We start from the raw sequence: 19,646 nt of genomic DNA on the forward strand, positions 1-19,646 counted from the left end.
ATTGGTGTAAGAAATTCAATTTATTGAGAGAGGCAGAAAATGAGACCTAATTAAGTTATTCCCTTCAATACCAATTCATACGTTCATTGAAAAAACATTTTGAAAATGGCGCTCTATCATTTTATGGGGATTTTCGTCTATCCATAAGTGATTATTGTGTAAATAATAAGTTATAAAATATGGTGTATTTTTTTTTACTTTGCAGCCATTGATTTTGGGTGAAAAATTAAAGGAGAAAAAATATTTTTAAATAAAACTAGGCATAATTTTATATCATAAGACTGCAAAAAGTTTTGATATGAAATAAAATAATGGTTGCTAATTTCACCCCCGTATAATGTAACAACAAGATTGAGAAAATACCCGCGATTAGTCCTCTGAGTGTGCACGAAAATTTCAGAATTTCAAGTTGCTGGCTTTTTAGAAATTTTTTAAAAAAAGTAAAAAGTCAATTTTAGTTACCACCTTTTAAGGGTGATATCTCGGAAAGGGGTGGGTTGTGTAAAATTCGTTATAGGAAGGATCCATCTCAATTTCATACAAGTAATCACCTCCTGAATTTTGTCGCATGAATTTAGGAACACCCTGTATATTTTATTGATAGATCGGAACACGCTTTATATTCAATGCATTCAATGAATAAACTTGTTAAATTTAATTGTCCCTTAAAAAATTATTTTATTATAAATCTCTCAACAAAATCGGAAATTCGAAAATTTTAGGGATAAACCAAATCACCCTTATCCTTAATCTATATTAATTCCTTGGATCGCGGATGAACTAGAAGTTTTAGCCAAAACAAAACCCTTCTAAGTGACTAGAGCAGATAAAAGCTTTTTTCTTTTTAGGTGGAGCCCTATCAATTTTTTCTGTAACTTCAATTTAGAATTAACATATGTTTTTCACTATGCGATTAAGAATCTGATTGACATCTGATAACTCGTACTGGATTTTTAACTTTGGGTCTTATGCACATTTCAGGATTCCGTCTCCATCTTCATTTGGATTTTCCGGTCCCCACTTATACTTCAGAATTTATCATTTATTTTTGGTAATTAACTAGAACGTTCTATTTCTCGCCTTTTATAGTTCTTTTAAACGATTGACACTTTTTTTAGTTATGTTCTTTACGATGTCTGTTTTTTGTAATGCACTGAGAGTACACTCTCGTAATTTTTTCTTTTCTTTTATATAAGACTACAAAATTGATAACGTAAGATACAACATTAATTTATGGGTTTTCTATGATTATGTTATTTTAATAATAAAATAAAAGTTTTTCATTCTATTAATTTTGCTTAAAAAGTGTTTCAATTATATAAAGAATTCTTCTGTTTTTAGTATGCTACTGTTATATTTCATTACAATAAACATTCATAATTTTCATAGTATATGCGCAAGTTATTCACCTGCATTTTCTATATTGAAAGCATTCTTCCCTATGAAATATTACATAAGAAGAAGCTATATTTATTATTGTACTATTACTGAAGCATACTAAATTGAAAACTAAACGTTAAATATTATTTTACAAGATGCGATCAATTAACACTTTTCCGAAACTCAAATTTTATTGAATTGAATTTCAAATACTATTGTTTCATTAATATAGCATTTCAAAATTTTTGACCACCTCCCGTACATCAAGATTGACAAAAAATTTATTGATAATTTCATGGGTTTTTTGGTACATTAGTGAAGTAAGCTACATTACAATTGTTTATTGAGCTACTCGTTAAAAAAATAACTTATCAATTATAATTCTCAGAAGCTGCAATAGTAAAATAAATGCGTCATTATTGATTATGATCAATTATTTTACGCCTATATATCATGATCAACAAAATGTATTCGCAAATGACGTATTTTTTATTTTTGCATTAAATTTACAACTTCCTGCAGAAAATAACTCAACTAAGTAAATTATAAGTCTAATTGTGTCTCCTCCAAGAACTTTGCCCTTTTCAAAACAAAGGACAGAGACCTCTAGAAAAATATATGATAAAACAGCTACACTAATATAGGAATTCCTAAATTATCCGCTATGTCAGCTGCTATACGGAACATATTCCTATGAAACTTTTCGGGATTGTGTTATAAACTGGCTCACTCTTCTTGAACAGCTGATTCTATCGACGACGTAGGGGAGTCGAGTCGATACCACAGAAATTTTCACGTTATTTTAGTTTCGTTAGCAATCATTCGTTTGTTTGTCGTAGTCGTGTGTGGATGTTATGTGTGTAATAGAATAATTTTTTTGAACTGAATTAAAAGTTGGTGAGCTAGTAGGGTAAGTAATTTACTCATTACAATAGTAAGAATATTATAATTTAATGTAATATCTACGACCATTTTGTTATCGAGTTGTGTTTATAGTTCGGATGCGATTTACTGCTATTTTATGGAGAAACGTTTAATAGGTTAAGTATTGATAATAAGATTTCATTGATAATTCTGGAATAACTTATAATTTGATAAAAAAACCATTGAACAAAAACTGTTCATTTATATATTTGTATAAATTTTATTAATCTTATAACTAAGTATTTCTAGTTCTAAGTATGAAAAAAAAATTGTACCGAAAAATCATATAGATACGATTTATTTATAAGCAAAAAGGCGAGCATTGAAAAATTATTGCTATTTAATTTGATATTGAAATCATTATTCTGGTTTCTCCATTTCTCCATTGAAACATTATATTTCAGTTTTATTTTGTATGAGCTCTATCACAAAGCCAAATCAGATCGAAAATTATCCATAGAATAAAAGTTGAAACTTTTCATGCCGTGCGAAATTAAATGATGAAGAGGGATTAAAATTATATTTAGGTTGAAAATTCACAAATTTCATTAGTGAATGGAATGTAATAAAAACATGTGAATATATTGAAATCAGTGAATGTAAAAACACAAAATTTTTAAAAAGTGATTTTTGTTTTGCCGGTCAAATAGTTAATATTTTGAAAAATAGGAGTACCAATATATGAATTCCCAAGAAGAAAATTTAGGAAAATTTTTTAGGAAACGTTAGAGATGGTATGAAAAAGATGTGACAAGTCTACATCGACCTCATGGTTGCAACAATTTGTGAACATAACCTATGTTCAGGAATATTGGTAATAGTGTAAATGATGTTTGAAAATTTTTTGCCTAAAATAATGTTGAAGGAAAATTTGAATTTTTTTTTTTCAATTTTTTGTATATATTCAAAAAAATTGTATTTTAATAATGTTGAATATCATTTGAGTTGTAGAAAATAAAACTACCACAAAGTTAGTTAAAATATTTTAAAAAGGTTGAAAGGTATACAAAAAAAGGTCTCAATAAAAATGTGGGGGATACAATAAATACTGAAATATTTAATTGGAACCATTAAAATTTATTTCTTATTTGTGTTTTCAAAAATTTAAACAAAATGAAAAATTTTTAATCTTTATATTGAATTGATGCAAAAAATTCGGGAATGAGTAGATGATGTTTCTGAGTTATAGGACTTTAAAGTTACTTATATCTAAGTATATTTTCTAAATTATGCATTAGAACATTATGCATTTTTTAAATGGATGATTACGTATGTCCATGTAGTGTGGTTGACGGAATAAATAATTCTACACTACTATCTGAGGGCCAGGGGCGGCTCATGCTCAATTTGACAATTCGTAACTTTTACAGGGACAACCTGTTCAATCTAAAGGTAGCAAAAATGAATTTTTCAATCGATTTTTCAACAAAAAGGTTGTCCTTCTTTAACTCGATGAAATTTATGGTTTAGGATATATCTAGATTTTTAAATTGTTGTACATGCCAAGGAAACCGTTCGCTATAAAGAGAAATTCTGAAGAAAATTATCATAAATTGTAAATATTCATTGAAAATACTTACAGGAGGTATTAGAACACAATGAAATATTTCTAATTGAACTGCATACTGTCTAATATCGGAGAAACATAAGGAGAAATCAAAATCAAGAAAAATTTACTTGGTTAGCCTGAAAAATGTTATTAAGATGATTTTTACATCATTTAGGAAGCATGAACCACGTGCATCCGCGAATGTTTAGGGGAATGTCACATAACATGGGTGGGAAATCATTTTGGAGAAATTCTAAGTATCATTGGCCATTCAGGTTATTATTAAAAAATATGGACCTACTGAATTATTACCCACTATTCCTGCCCACAGATTAACACAAAATCGATGTTGATTTATTCATTACTTCTCTAAGAAATGTTTGATTGTGTTTTAGTATCTCCTGTAAGTATTTTCAATAAATAATTACAATTTATGATAATTTTCTTCAAAATGTGCCTTTAAACTTTTTTGATAAAAAATCGATTGAAAAATTCATTTTTACTATCTTTAGATTGTACAGGTTGTCCCTGTAAAAGTTACGGGTTGGTAACCATTGGGCATGCGCCGCCCCTGGCCTTCAGATAGTAGTGTAGAATTATTTATTCCGTCAAAAACACTAGATAGACACATGTAAGCATTCATTTAAAATTCATAATGTTTGAATGTATAATTTAGAAAATAAACTTAAATATAAGTTCTTTATTTGCAACTTTGAAGGCAAATAACTCAGAAACGAGGGGTCGTGTGAGAGAGTAAATTATTTAATACAACGAAAGTACTAAAAATAGAAAAAAATAGTGAGGTCTACAGTCGAATGGAACTTCCTTTTCTCATAGATGCTATTGAACAGAGTAACTATCAAGCCAATATTCCCCTTTGCATAATGAGCTTTAGAGCACCGGTCGGAATATATAATCGGTCCACGGGTTTTTCAGTTCTTGTTCCTCCAAAAGTACTTGGTTAAAATCTTTTGTAAGTGACATGGTCATTCTCTCCACTTATTTCTTTTACATTTCTGTACATACCAAAGGAATAATATATGGAACAAAGGTCTTCTATTTCCGTCCATTCTGATTCCATTCATCTATGCTTAACTTTGATCTCCCATCCTATAACTTTTTCTTATTATTGTCAGGTATGTTCTTCGACTCTGAATTACATGGTGTTTGAATCTGGTTTTTGGAAGATTCAGTACCGAATAAGGTTTGCAAGTTTGGTATCTAATTTAACAGAGAGCCCTAATGATAAATTATTGCTTTATATAATACAGTTCTTCTATTCTTAATAATAATTTCTTTATTTGAATTCATCTGAATTTACATAATCTAATCTAAATATATGGCAGTGACAGACAAAATAATCGAAAAATATTTCAAGATATAATGTTTATTCTAATAATATGTATTATACAATAATTTGGAATATTATCATCCACTTGAGAAGGAAAATATTTCATTGACGTATTTTGGCTGATAAAACTGTCTACAAAATCAGAAAAATGAATGGCGTGATCATATTCTTAAGTATTAGATAACTAACAAGTGGCGCAAAAGTTATCAGCCTATCAAAAGATGCTATAATTTTTGCAAATGGCGGTAAATGTCAGTTTTGATTTTTGCGAAATATACAAATACCAAATATACGTCAATAAGATATGAATCGCTATCCTCCAGCATAACACGAAATAATTGCGATTTTCTTACGTAAGAATTCCGATCTCTATACACCAGCTGAGCGTTTAGCTACTCGCCTAGATTAGTTTGTGACAACACGATATGCTATTAGGTCTAGGTGGTTCTGGAGCAGTAGTTCTAATATTGCGGATTCGGCTGAAGAAGCTACAGAGGATTCTGTTGATCGCCTAGCGCGTGTAACCTTCCCTCTTGAATTTAGATCGAGGGGTAGATGACTTTATATCGTGAGAGAAAAGGTCCATGTTTCTGGGGTACCGAAAATTTCGGAAAACGACTACAATGAAAGATTAACGCTGAAAGACCACGCTCAAAAACATTCTTCTAACGCAATTGGGCGAATTGTGATTAGAGAATAAGTGTTCCAAAAATATGGAGCAGCTGTTCATACTGCATCATCTGTAAAAGCAATTCTGAAGACTGCATTTCCGGGTCGTTTAATATCTGGTCAGAAATATCGCTTTATCAAACCGTTATATATTTCTTTTTGTCTAATCGTGTAAAATACCGAATCTCAGTCTTTTGAAGACCTAAAAGAAAATAATTGTCCGAAATGCGGGAAATGATTAACGGAAATTTTTGTAAGACAGCTTCATAAATTAGACCCTTATTGTCATCAATTATGAAAGCAGCCAGTATCATTTTTCTACTTACTAAAAAATTAGGTGTATCATATAAGGAAAACATAAAAAAAACTAAAGTTTTTCATTTATTGAAAAAAATCTAAGCAATTTTATACTTCGTCTATTTTCATTTTGTCTTCTCTTTGTCCCATTCGTACTCTTTTGGTGGTGATAGTGGGCGGATACTGTATAATTTCACTACACAACTTACTGTGAGATGTGCAAAGACAGGGAGCACGCACACACACTTCGAGGAGAAATTTTACCAAATATGAGTTTGGTCTCAAATCATTTTTTGTAGAAGATAAAGTTCATGTTGTCATACAAATCACTTGATTTACACCTTGAGTTGAGAGTAAGTCAAGAATTTGGTATGAGTCCATTAACCTATTCTGCATGAACTCTGACTATACGAGGATATATTGTAAACTTCTTAACCTACTATAGAACCAAACAAAACTTTAATGTCAAAATATTTTATTACTCAACATATTCTCCTCTTAATTGGATACATTTATTACAGCGACCTGCAACGACTATAGACCTTTAAAAAAATGTTTCTTTTTGCTCTGCAAACCAGACCTCCACAGCTTTTATTACCTCCTCGTTAGAAGAAAATTTACGACCTTTTAAACTTTTTTTCAGTTGAGGAAATAGATGATAGTCGGACGGAGCCAAATATGGTGAATAAGGAGAGTGCTCTGTTAATTTAAACCCTGAATCAGGAATTTTTTGCATGGCAACATGAACAAAACACCTTTGGATAGATTCTTGCGTTTTTTCTCTTTAATTTTTTCCTGTAGAGTGGTCAGTAATATCGAATAGTAATCTCCAGTTATTGTTCTACTCTTATCCAAAAAATCAATCATGATTACTACATGGCAATCCCATAAAACTAAAGCAAGAACTTTTCCAGCAGATTTTTGGACACTAAACTTCTTAGGTATTGGAGCACAGACCGAACGCGATGCTTCTACCCTTGCACGTTTTTGGTCAACATTCAAACACTTGGGGATTCATTTTGCAGCGACCGTGTCTTGTTTTGTGAATTAAGGTAATCCGTATTTGTGATCACATATAAACGTAATACAAATTTGGAACATTATTTTAAATTTGAAACAGGGCGCGAAAAGTGCTAGGCGCTAGCCTGTACTTTGGTACGTTCCAGGAACAAGTTGCTCTTATACGAATATAGTAGTAGTTCGAAATGAACAAAAATATTTATTCTAGACTATAAAAACTTCGCCATGCGTAATATGAAAATTTCGCTCTAACATCATCAAGTTCAAGTAATAAATAAAAAGTTTTATGTTCTAGCAACAAATTGAACTTGTCAGTGGTAGTTCAAATTGAGCATAAATGTTTTGTACGAAGGTTTGTTCCAGCAGACTGTCTGTAACAACTCCACCACGCGCGATATGAAAATTGCAATCTAACAGCATCAAGTTCAAGTGATGAACAAAAAGTTTTAGGTTCCAGAAACAAATTGAACGTGTTCCCTAGTAGTTCGAAATGAGCATAAATGTTTTGTATAAAAGTTTGTTCCCCAGAAGACTGTCTGTAACAACTGCACCATGTGCGAAATGAAAATTGCTTTCCAACAGCATTAAGTTTAAGTGATGAACAAAATGTTGATGTCAGCGAGAGGAATTATAGGCCCTTACTTTTTTTAAGATGAAAGAAGTCGCACAGTGAATTCAAATGCGAGCAGATGTGAAGACTTCTTAGTGCCTCAACTTCAAAACTTTAATGGTTATAACCAAAGAACATCGTTCCAGCAGGGCAGACCAACTTTACACATGTCCAATTCATCTCTGCTACAGTTCGAGAAATTTTTTCTGAAAAATTCATCTCCAGGTGAGGTGACATAGTTGATCTGTGGGGTTATGTCAAATTCAAAGTTTACACTTTGGTTTATGCATGGAACTGGTCTAGGCTAACTAGATATCAATACATCCTCGTATATACATAGGAGGGGCTCTACAGCTTCCTTTGCCGCATCCCGCATATCGTACGCCACACTTTTCTAGCTGGATAGCTGTCTTTCATATTCCATTCAATTCTTACCTTCCAGGTCCTTGAGGGTCTTCCACCATTCATCCTCATGCCCGTACCAGACCAGTTGCTTAGTCTGTATTCTCTTTGAAGTTGTGTTCCTCGTTGTATATCTTCATTTCGTATACACTCTGTTTCGGATATCCTGCACGATTTCAAGTAGTCGATTTCCTGTCTATTCCTTAGTTGGCAGCACTCGCATAAATTCGTTAAAATGGGCTCCACTATGACTTTGTATATTATCATTTTGGTGCTTAGATCTAACCCTATTTATATGCAGTTTGTAGTCTCCTTGTGTGCTTCCTATCGGTAGATATTCTGTTTTTGACATGTTCATATTATAATCTTATTTTGATTATTCGTCGTCCAATTTTTCCTGCATATAATCTGCTTCGTCCTTGTCGCCAGCTATAATAACTTCGTCGTCTTCGAAAAATATAGTTGTTAAGCACTTCCTTTATTTCAATTCCCATTCTCGCAATTTTATTTCTCCAACTACTCAGAGGTTCCTGAATGTATATTTTAAATAATGTTGGTGATAAACTGCAGCTTTGTCTCAAATCTTTCGAATGCGAAAATGGCTTCGATATGGTGTTTTCCAGCTTGACTACACCTTTTGACTTTTTATATATGTTCTGAATAGCTCGAACATAATCATCGCTGAAGCTAGATTTCGGCAAGCCTTTTAGCGATACCATGTCGTAGGCCTCTTCGAGATCGATAAATACAAGGTGAATGGCCAAATTGCTGGTTTTACGTTTCTCTAGTATTTGTTGTAGAATGAATGTATTATCAATAGATGAGCGTCTCGTACGAAATCCCTTCTTTACTTCTATTTAAAAATTTTTTAATTCAATTCTATTTTTCAAAACATTCCCAATCTTACAAACAATCTTACTATTGCGCTAGTTACACTAATGCCACGATAATTACCACACTTTTCTAATCTCCTTTCTTGTATATTGGGGTTGCCAACCTCAAATTTAAAAAACCAGGATTTGAAGTTAGAAAAACCAGGACAAGTTTAAAAACAGGACGCATTTAGAGTTGCAATAGTTAAATAAATATCTAGTGAGAACAGATGAAATAAAATTCAATTAATTAAAATAATAACAATTTTTAATAAAAATATTTGAAACTTAAGTTAGATTATAACTATTAGATATTAGATACTATAACATATAGTTACAACTAAATAGTAATCTGACTGGATAGCTAGCTCTGTATGTCTAATGTAAGATTTGAGAAGAGGCGCACGAATTTTAAAATTTAAAAACCCAGGACGTCTCAGAACACCACAAAAACTAGGACATGTCCTGGGAAAATAGGATGGTTGGCAACCCTAATGTATATTGATGTAAAATAAGCCATATTTCAGCCTTGGAATTTCGTTCCCGACAAAGTAGAAGACTGCAAGATATGGTCCAATGTCCATTACTATTAACGACGGTTCTTCTATATTTTTGAATCAACTGTGTCTCAATTCACTTTCTAGATATTGCACCGGCTAATCTTACGATGATGATTTAGAGGAAAACACTAAACAGGCATTTTCTTTCCTATTGATGAACCAGCGTAAACAATGATAAAACGTTTATTTAAACTCCTGCTTTACGTATGGTTTTAACATTATTGTGCTGCCAAGAATTTAATTTGTTTCCTCTGGCATATATCCATGTTTCATCGACAAATATATTTTGTCTTGAAAATACGCTATCACGATTTTCTCTATATTTTCGAAGAAAACATGTTCTTTTGGTAGTAATATTTGTTCAATGTATTAATGCTCCGCTATTAAATAAAAGATTAAACATTGTAAAGTACATAACAAATTATTTACTCAGCATAAAACACAGCAACTGATTTTCCGATCCGAAACATAACCTAACCTAACCTGTACCACTTTTTGGCCGAATTTACCAGTGAATTTGAAACGACCTTTAAGAAACCGTAGGCCAGGTAATTAATTAATTCTCTATAGTAATACATTATAATATATCATAATATTTACCAGAATGCATACAGTTTATTCGATATTATATAATGTAGTAATTGGATTTGCAAACGCAAAGAAGATATTGTGTACTTAACCTACTGAACAAATTGCAAAATGACTTGAATAAACCAGTTATTGCAAATTCGTATGTTAAACAGGAAATCGACATAGATTTATGACCTACAAATCTAACCGACTTCTTTCTAAGCGAACGCGTATTTGTTAGCATGCGTGGTTAAAGGCGCGATGGTGGCGATGTACTGTTACAAGATGTACACACACCAACACTTTCAGTTTTATTACATAGGGTTAGAATAAAGTAGATAATTGATTAACTATTAATGCTTGACTTAAAGCAAGATAACATATAGTAGCTCTATTCTTATTTGAAGGAGCAAAAAATACTGTAATAGTAGGAATTAACAAAGGATTGTGCCACCTTCAGCGGCTTCCATTCTTTTAATAGAGTAGACCATAATGTATGATGTATGTGAAAAATTTTTATAAATTGAATTTGCAAATTTCAAAAATATGTTTTTTTGCCCACAATTTGCTTTGGTCATATAGACTTAGAATGATTTGAATGTTATTTTGGATCACTATATAGATTTAGATATATTCGCATGCATATTTTTTCGAAGCATTACATCTAATAAATATATCCACTGTATAATAATCTCATATAATATCATTATACAGTGTGTCTAGTTAAGTTGGAACCATATGGAAAACTTTTCTATTAGTGGTTTTATGAAAAAACTTATTCTTGATGAAAAGTTCTGCATAGTCCAAAAGTTAAAATGCAACCATCAGAAATCAATTTTAGAAAGCAGTATACGAGGTTTGGCAAAAAAATTTAATTTTGTGCAAGAGTGAAGTATCTTTATTTTTTACAATTCAGAAAAATGTTATACTTTTTTCATAAAACCACTAAAAAAAAGTCTTACATATGGTTCCAACTTAAGTAGACACACTGTATAAATTAATATCAAATATTAAAGAAAAACCATCTACTTATTACTTTGAAAAGCGAGAAGCGAGAAATGGAATCGTCAATATTATATTATTGACGTTACGGATGGAAAAGATAGTGAAAGTGAAGCTTTGCTATAAAATATAAAATTGTAACAATCGTAACAGATTTATTGGAAATAAAAATAATATCGACCATTTAATACATTTATTTCATTTTTATGAAAAGTTCAAAACATGTTTTATTAGGGTGTGGGGAAACTATAATTACACACATTTTATTTAACTCAATCAGTACCCGGTTGGCTCGCTCTTCTAATATTTGTTTTTAAATGCTGCATTAAATTATGAAATATTTAATCTGGCGTTTGCCGGAGTTTACTCAAAAAAATATGTGTTTTAATTCTACATATGTAGTTGCTTCCCAACCTTCAGAATACAGCTTTCGTTTCAAATTTCGCCAAAAACCGTTCAATTGGCCTCAACTCAGGCACATTTGGAATATTCCCTTCTCAATAAACGGATTATTCAACAAATCTCCTAAAAATTACTTTGCATAATAAGTAGGTGCCATATTTGGCCAAAACACAAAATTGCGTGGACATATGTTTTTTCCATTTAATTCAATGGTTTGCGTACACACTCAGCTACCATACGTCATCTCACGTGGGTAGTTGCTAAAATGTTTGAGCCTTTTGCGCACAGTACCTTTCGCGATTTTAATTGAATCGAGAGTGACGAATGTATCGAACCAGAGCTGGAAATCGGAAAGATTTCGGAAGCGTGTAGGACATGTGTGCTCACCTCTTCCGATCCCGCACCGATCCGCTCTTTGGAGCAAAATCGGACCAGAGTCGGATCGGAGTGGTGTAGTAAATTATATAGTAAATTATTGGCTATTCCCATTATTAAAAAGTGACTGACCGTAATTGATTTCTTCAACTCTTGATTTTGTTGATAAAATTAAATATTTTTCGTCGTTTTAGATTTTCCATAGTTGGAACTTAAATTATAATAGAGACGTGATGTTTATATTTGGGGTAATTGACACCTTCCAAATTATGAGAAACAATTAATAACATTCTCAGTCAACGCCTACTTCACTTGCTACGCTCTCTAAAAATGTATGGATTTTCTCTTTCCACACGCATATCATATCTTATATATTAAAAAAATTTATGATTTCCATTCAGAGTCCGTTCAGGCGTTCTACCCAACCGATTTGCTTATTTTTTTTATTCATTGAAAGGTATTGATGCACAGATCAGCCATCAACCATCGGATTTCATCTAATTTTCACCATTCTCAAGTTATACTCAAATGCGATGTCCCCCTGTACATTACTTATGGGAGTTTTTCACATACACACGTTCTATCCTCAATATCTCAACTTCTATTCAAGATAGAGACTTCGTTTTGGTTTAAGAACACTCGCTGAAACACCTTCTTTATTTAGAGTTTTTGAACACTTAAATCGGTTGAGTTGGAGAGGAGCTAGGCGCGGACATTCAATGTGGCGTTATGGATTTTTGTAGGTTTTTGGCAATTTTTCTACATTCAAAGATCTATATCTCAGGTTCTAACATAGCTGCAGAATTCGTTCTGGTTTAAGAACACTCGATGAAACACCTTCTTTCTTTTGAGTTTTTGAAAACTTAAATCGGTCGAGTTGGAGAGGAGCTAGGCGCGGACATTCAATGTGGCGTTATGGATTTTTGTAGGTTTTTGGCAATTTTTCTACATTCAAAGATCTATATCTCAGGTTCTAACATAGCTGCAGAATTCGTTCTGGTTTAAGAACACTCGATGAAACACCTTCTTTCTTTTGAGTTTTTGAAAACTTAAATCAGTCGAGTTGGAGAGGAGCTAGGCGCGGACATTCAATGTGGAGTTATGGGATTTTTGTAGGTTTTTGGCAATTTTTCTACATCCAAAGATCTATATCTCAGATTCTAATATAGCTACAGAGTTCGTTCTTTTCTATTATAATGATTTCTGATACTTATTTAATGGATTCGATGCGAGCGAAGCCGCGGGTAAAAGCTAGTTGATTTTGAATTTCTAACATTGTTTTGTATTGCGATAAAATGGAATCTAATATCTATACATTTTTCAGAAATAGCTCTTATTAGATCGGATATCTGATTTGTCTTAGGAAAGTTACTTAATTAATCAATTCACAAACTAGAAAAAATATTAAGACCTACAAAATTTCTCAGTCTTCTATAAAATTAATTGTTTATTGAAATTTTTGGTTATTTTTTCCATTTTTAGTGATATTTTAATAACACTTTCATGGGGATGAATGAAATTATTCTCACCCTTAATCCATATAAGAAAATAGGTTAGAATCATTTCATTAGAAAACTCTTTATCAGTACACTGATGATAATTTAAAAGTTTTAAAATGCAAACTATCAAAATTGGGCAGTTCAAATCAACAACAATCATTTGAATTATTTTTAATAGTATTGGTACTTCTATTTATTCGTTGGTTGGTGGATCGACCTTAGGTGTACCTAGTAAAAAAACAATACTCTTCAAAGTGATCACAGCAGAAAACGAGCGGGTGCCGACTAGTGATTGTAATACCACCCATAAAATTTTAACTCCTGATCGTGGTTGTCATGAAGATTAGACAACTCGTAAAATTATACACCTCGGGATCTTAATTATGAAATGAAAGAGAAAAATAATTATTAGTTATTAGTTAAATCATTAATAAATACTTATTCTCCTTGCTCATTTCTTAGAAAATCTGTATTATTTATAAAAATGTGAATTTAGGTTTGGTAACCTAACCAGATCCGGAAAAGGAATTAAACGAACGAAATTTAGAGCAAATTGCTTTGTAAATATCAACAGAATTTCGAAATAAAAGGCTTCGGAAAAAAAAACATTTCAAGTAAGAAGGCGATGATGAACCTATTGCAGACCCTCTTGTGCTCGGTTTTTACATAAAACATCGGAATAAAATTCACTACTTTTGTCGTGTGAATGAGTGTTATATTTTTTTGAAACTCGTCTCGGTATATAATTTTAGATATCGAAACTTCGGGCTATTTTTCACAGTCCTACAAGTAAGGTTGGAGAAAGTATAAAATATTTATCGAGATTTCAATTTACATACTCGACAACTATATTCAGACGTCCAAAAAATGTGACGCATTTAACGATAAGTACACGGTACAGAAATAGAAACGACTCAAGTCGAACTTCAAAATTTGGACAATGATACAACGATATTTGCGTTCGACTTCATGAAAACCTCATCACCCACACCAAATCTAGCTACGGTTATTTACTAGAAACGTGCGTTTTGGACATACTAACAATTTCACAATCAAGTCAGCTATACGTGCCATGAAGGATTAGTATCTCGTGGGCCATTCGGAATTATTACATTACATGTACAGCGATCGATATGAAGGATAAAATAGAAATATTGAAATTGCTGCTAGCTTAGAATAAATAAGACGAAGCTTGAAGTGAGATTTGGAAAGGACACATTGCACAAGATGATGTATTTAAAATTAAACATAGAGAAAAACAAAACAAAGGAAGTAGTCTTTACCTCTCTCGACCTACAAAAAGCTTTTGACAGCTTGGAGTATCCCGGAACAGAGAAGTGTACCCAAGAGAAATCAGCCAAAGTCTATTTGCGAACATTCTTTAGGACAAACAACTTTGATTATCAAAACTTCATAATAAAAGATGGACCAAGACAACGATAAATAAATGGAAGAATCTCTAGTGCCCGTATCATGCTTTTCCAAGGTCATTAGTGACACACAGAGCGAAATACAACGATTGTAGATGAGGTACTTGAAGAGATTAAACGGAATAACATCTAAAGACAGAAAGTAGAAACTAAGCAGTAAGCGAATCGTTGAGTATTGATTTTACAGATCAAATGATAGAAGTTAAAATCGTTTGGACTCGTGGCTAGAATGATAAACAAGAGACCAGTTGAAGCTTTATGAGAAGCATGAACAAATAACAACGGAAGGATGGTAGATCTAAGAAAATCTAGTATTAAGATGTAGCAGAAATATTCGTAAGAAGAAGGAGGCACGAAGTAATAGCTATGAAACAAATAAAAAAGAATGGGTCAAGTTTATTCACGGAGAATCATGTTAAGAATTACATTTATAACATACGGAATATTCAGGTCAGTGTTGAGAGTGTCGTGTATGTTTGGTATTACTTCTATTGAAACTGTTTTCATTGCTATAGTGTGTGTGCGTGGGAGAACTTGGTTTGGCAATGAGAGAAATAAAAAACGGATCCAAATACGACACCCAAAAAGAATTGAAAGAAGAAACATATGGTTAAGAAAGTATGGGTCGATATAATTATGGCAAACATTCGAGAAGCAGCACTTGAAGATTTATCACTATGTTTTTCAAGCACCACCAGGCATAGAACGGCAGCTTGTCGTAAGATATGAGATCACTTGTATTGAGTCCATCCTGCACCGTCTCGAAAGTCAGCCTTTTTATTATAGTCGATAAAGCTTTTTAACTGTAGCCAGAACAAAAAATACTCACTTCCAATAATATACAAATACAGATGCAACATAGTTACGTGTTAAAAGGGATTTGATACCATGATACTGCAATGAAATTGAAGAAAAGTTAATGGTGTTCCCTATGGAATCCCTCATTGTGTTGAAAATATAGTTTGTACGTAAAGATATGAAAAATTTTAGAACAGGTATTAAAACATTAGCTTAGTTTGTTTATTTGGGCTACATTAAATGTTTATTGAAAATGTTGCGTAAAGTGAAATAACATTTGTGTAGAATTTACTCATTCTATTTGTACGTTTATATCCGTATCAGCTTTAAGTAACTAGGACTATTATTCCACTGAGCTCATTTATTAGACATAAAAAAGTATAAAAGCAAAAATACATCTATTTATCTCTCTTATTAAGACATGGTAAGTATGTAGCCGGTGCACAAAATTTTTTATTGCGGAAAAACATAAATTGTAAATAATATCTTATGGTTGGAAAAAGTCCTAATGGTCTGGTATTCTACAATTATATTTATCACAATCGTTGTTAAAAATAACGACTCATTCTTATCAATAACTGATAGTATTAATAGGAAGTTTTACTTCCACTCACATAGGACTGACAAACTTCGCAAAGCATACAACTCGACCAACATTAATCAAACAAAAGTAAATATAAATAAAGAGGGTGTTAAGGGACTAAATGCTTTGACTCTTGAAATCAAATAAAACATTTACACTGTAGTTACACTCCGCGCAATGAAATGTTTCATTCATTGAAGCACTTTGAAGTACAAATGTTTTTTAATTACCTTGCCACTTATAAAGCGAAGCGACAGTATCCAACACCCTCGCACTGAATCAAAGAGTAAGCGAACAATGACGGCTCCAAATATTTCCAAAATCGGATTGAGCCTTTACTCACGCTCATCGCGCTACAACTCAACATCGTCTATTCAGGATGTAAGTTTGTATGCAACCCAAAGAATATAGTGTGTCCTCTTTTCTTAGTTGTGGTGCTGGGCAATGCTCAATGTTTATAGCTGATCTATTAGTCCAACTCCTTTTAGAAAGTTCAGAATTTGGTAATTGAATACTATGAAATGTATACTGGCCTGCATAATCCCATCCTTTTCGGTACATTGTTTTGATTGCTCTTTTGTTTCGGGTGTGAAGTGATGGACCTACGTTTCATCCATGGTTATGAACTGCGCGAAAATTCTGCTTTATTTCTGTAAAACATTGCCAACACTCGATAGAAACATCTTCACGACGTCGTTTTTGTTCCATTGTGAGCAAACGTAGCACTCATCTTGAGCACAGCTTTCTCATGTCCAACTTATTAGTTAATATGCGATGTACCGCACTTTTTGAAATGCCTACTATGTCCACTAGCTCGAGTACTTTCAGTCGACGATCATCCAGTACCACTTTGTTGATTTTCTTAAACATTTGTGGAGTCGTCACCACCTTTGGTCGACCACTGCGATCTTTGCAGGTCCTATGGCCTCGTTTAAACTCTGCTACCTAATATTACACTGTTCATCATGAAGGAGCAATCTCCCCTAGAGTAGAATCTAGTTCAGTTTTTGTGTTTGGGCTAAGGTCTTTCAAGTAAAAGTATTGTAGCACATAACGATGATCAATTTTTTTCATGTTCACAAATTTACTGAAAATGTTCACTATTATTACAGATATGTACTTTCTAATATAGTGGTATTTTATAAACAACTACCACCATTTCTAGGTCAAGCCAAGTAGTTCTGAACTTGTATAATAATTGGTCGAAATGAAAGTTTCTTTCTAAGAAACTTTTCTACTTCTTCTAATGTGTCTCCGAAAAAAACCTGCAATCTGCAACAATAATATTTTTTAGAACATCATCAAGATTAACAGGTTGAGTCCTGTCAATATTGAATACATATAAGATATCTTCCATAGAAAAAAATTCAAAAGTGTAAGGTCTGGTGACCATTGTTTTGACAATTGTTCTCCTATCTATCTACAACGATATTCCGTCTTATAGAACAGGGCTAAAGCATTTGAAAATGGTAAAAAATGAAAAAAAATAGTAATAGGATGTAACCCCGTGGAATACGAAAAGAATATAAAAAATAGGAAGAATAATTGAGTAATCGGTAATTGGAAAGGGGAGAATTTTTAGGATTTAACTATATTGACGGTAAAACTACAAGTCCTATGGAAAAAAGTGCATTTTTGCCTCTTCTGAGAAAACTTACATTTTCACACTATCAGAAGGTAGAGATATAAAGAAACAAAAAACCTACCTCCTTTTTTTAGTTGATATTTTCACAGAGAATTTTTAATTGAAAATTAGGGTGTTTTTTCGATATCATGTCAATAAAGGCGAAAAATAAATATTTTAAATAAAACAAATTACAGTGTGTTTGGGATATAAAAAGGTAAGTTCTCACCAAATTTCGTGAAATATTTAAGATAAAAACTTTTAGTTCTATCACGCTTTAACCCCTCAAAAACTCAATTCCCGTTCACGTTGAGTTTAATCTTATTACTTTTTTTTTGGTTTTAAAAATGATTGGCACCGGTCTATTATTGTTCTCTTTTTGCAAAGAGAATGGTTTTTTTTGGAATATGTTCAAGGGTCTGCGTCAGCCTCCATCTTAAAAATCACGTTTTATCGAATATCTCGCGATATTCCCAAAAAAAGTCGTTGTCTAGAACTTTTTTTTGCTCTGGCATTTGGCCTAAGTATATCGTTACTGTTGCTTCTACGTTTTTCACTATTCATATGAAGATTCCTTGTATAGTGTATAAGATATCAAATATATCTCCGTATTTGCTTTTATTACATTTTTAATGAAAATCCTAATAATTATGACAGTTTTACATCTTGATTTAGATGTCTAGAATCAAAATTTTTATTAACACATTAAAAAATCTGAGATTGCTGCTTCGATAAAAATAAAAAGAACGTAAAACAGACTTGAAAACCTCGTTGTATCTTAAATTGGGATATATGAACCGTAATTGCTTCGAAGATCCAATTCAGTTGAATATTAAAAATTTCCGTTCGAGGGTTTGATGGCAATAATAAACTTCCTTTATACCGCCAATTAGAATATAATCACAAATGGTTTCTTAATAGGGGATCTGTCTCTGTTAGATAAAACTCTTGTTAGTGTGAAAATCATTTTAATCACAACTATGTATGCAATCCTGTCATTATTCACGTCATTGAAGGTTAGAAAGTGTCATATTCCACATCTCAACTTCCCGCACTCATTACACGCCCTCATTACACGCCCTCTAAAATATTGTGATCGTTAAAATTTTTCTTATCTATTCTAGATGATTATTTTTTGTGTATAAAAATATAACAGATTGACAAATATTATAATACCTATTTGAACAAAAAACAATAAAAACCAACTATGAACTAAAATACCACAAACTACTTATTGAAATTAATGGTTAAATTTGAATTATTATAAGCGTTTATATAAATATTTAGACCAGTACCAGCGCTGGCGTCTCCAACAGTTATCTCTTTGGTCGACAAATTACTTTGCTATTGAATGAATGAGGTTTGTGAACTATTTGCAAAAGCTTCAGAAGACATGGCACATTGGGACAAAATATTGGCAGTTTTGGTGTTATTTTCCATTGAGCTATCCACATAACCTTCTGCCACGGTACTAGGGTACCATCATCTGCCTTTTTAATTGTAGTATATTTGCACTGCTGTTGGCAAGTAACTTAGCGGTCGTTCTTCTTAGAGCGTCGCTTGTGATGCTTTTCAAGTACTCTAAATTAAAAAAGTAGCAATTTTTTTAAGAAAAAAAACTATCGTATTGTGCCCAATTTGTTGAGATTTCTTAATATTCATCCTCTAAGCTGAACCAAAAATCTATCGATTTCTATGTTTCTTGAATTCATATATCTTCGAATGATCC

The 19,646-nt window shown here is 32.2% G+C and overlaps 1 protein-coding gene across 4 annotated transcripts in view; it reads left to right on the forward strand.

Annotated features, from left to right (window-relative positions):
* The first annotated feature begins 2,125 nt into the window (after positions 1-2,125).
* Positions 2,126-19,646, forward strand: part of LOC130447227 (facilitated trehalose transporter Tret1-like) — a 103,577-nt gene continuing 86,056 nt past the window's right edge. For 2 of the 4 annotated variants that reach the window (XM_056783931.1, XM_056783932.1), the window contains exon 1: positions 2,126-2,290. The gene's annotated coding sequence lies outside the window, so the exon portion shown is untranslated. Of the gene's footprint in view, positions 2,315-19,646 lie in introns of all 4 variants that reach the window. The other 2 variants (XM_056783930.1, XM_056783929.1) reach the window with 2 other exon arrangements.

The sequence above is a fragment of the Diorhabda sublineata genome, chromosome 8 (genome assembly GCF_026230105.1).
Source record: "Diorhabda sublineata isolate icDioSubl1.1 chromosome 8, icDioSubl1.1, whole genome shotgun sequence".
Lineage (NCBI taxonomy): Eukaryota > Metazoa > Arthropoda > Insecta > Coleoptera > Chrysomelidae > Diorhabda > Diorhabda sublineata.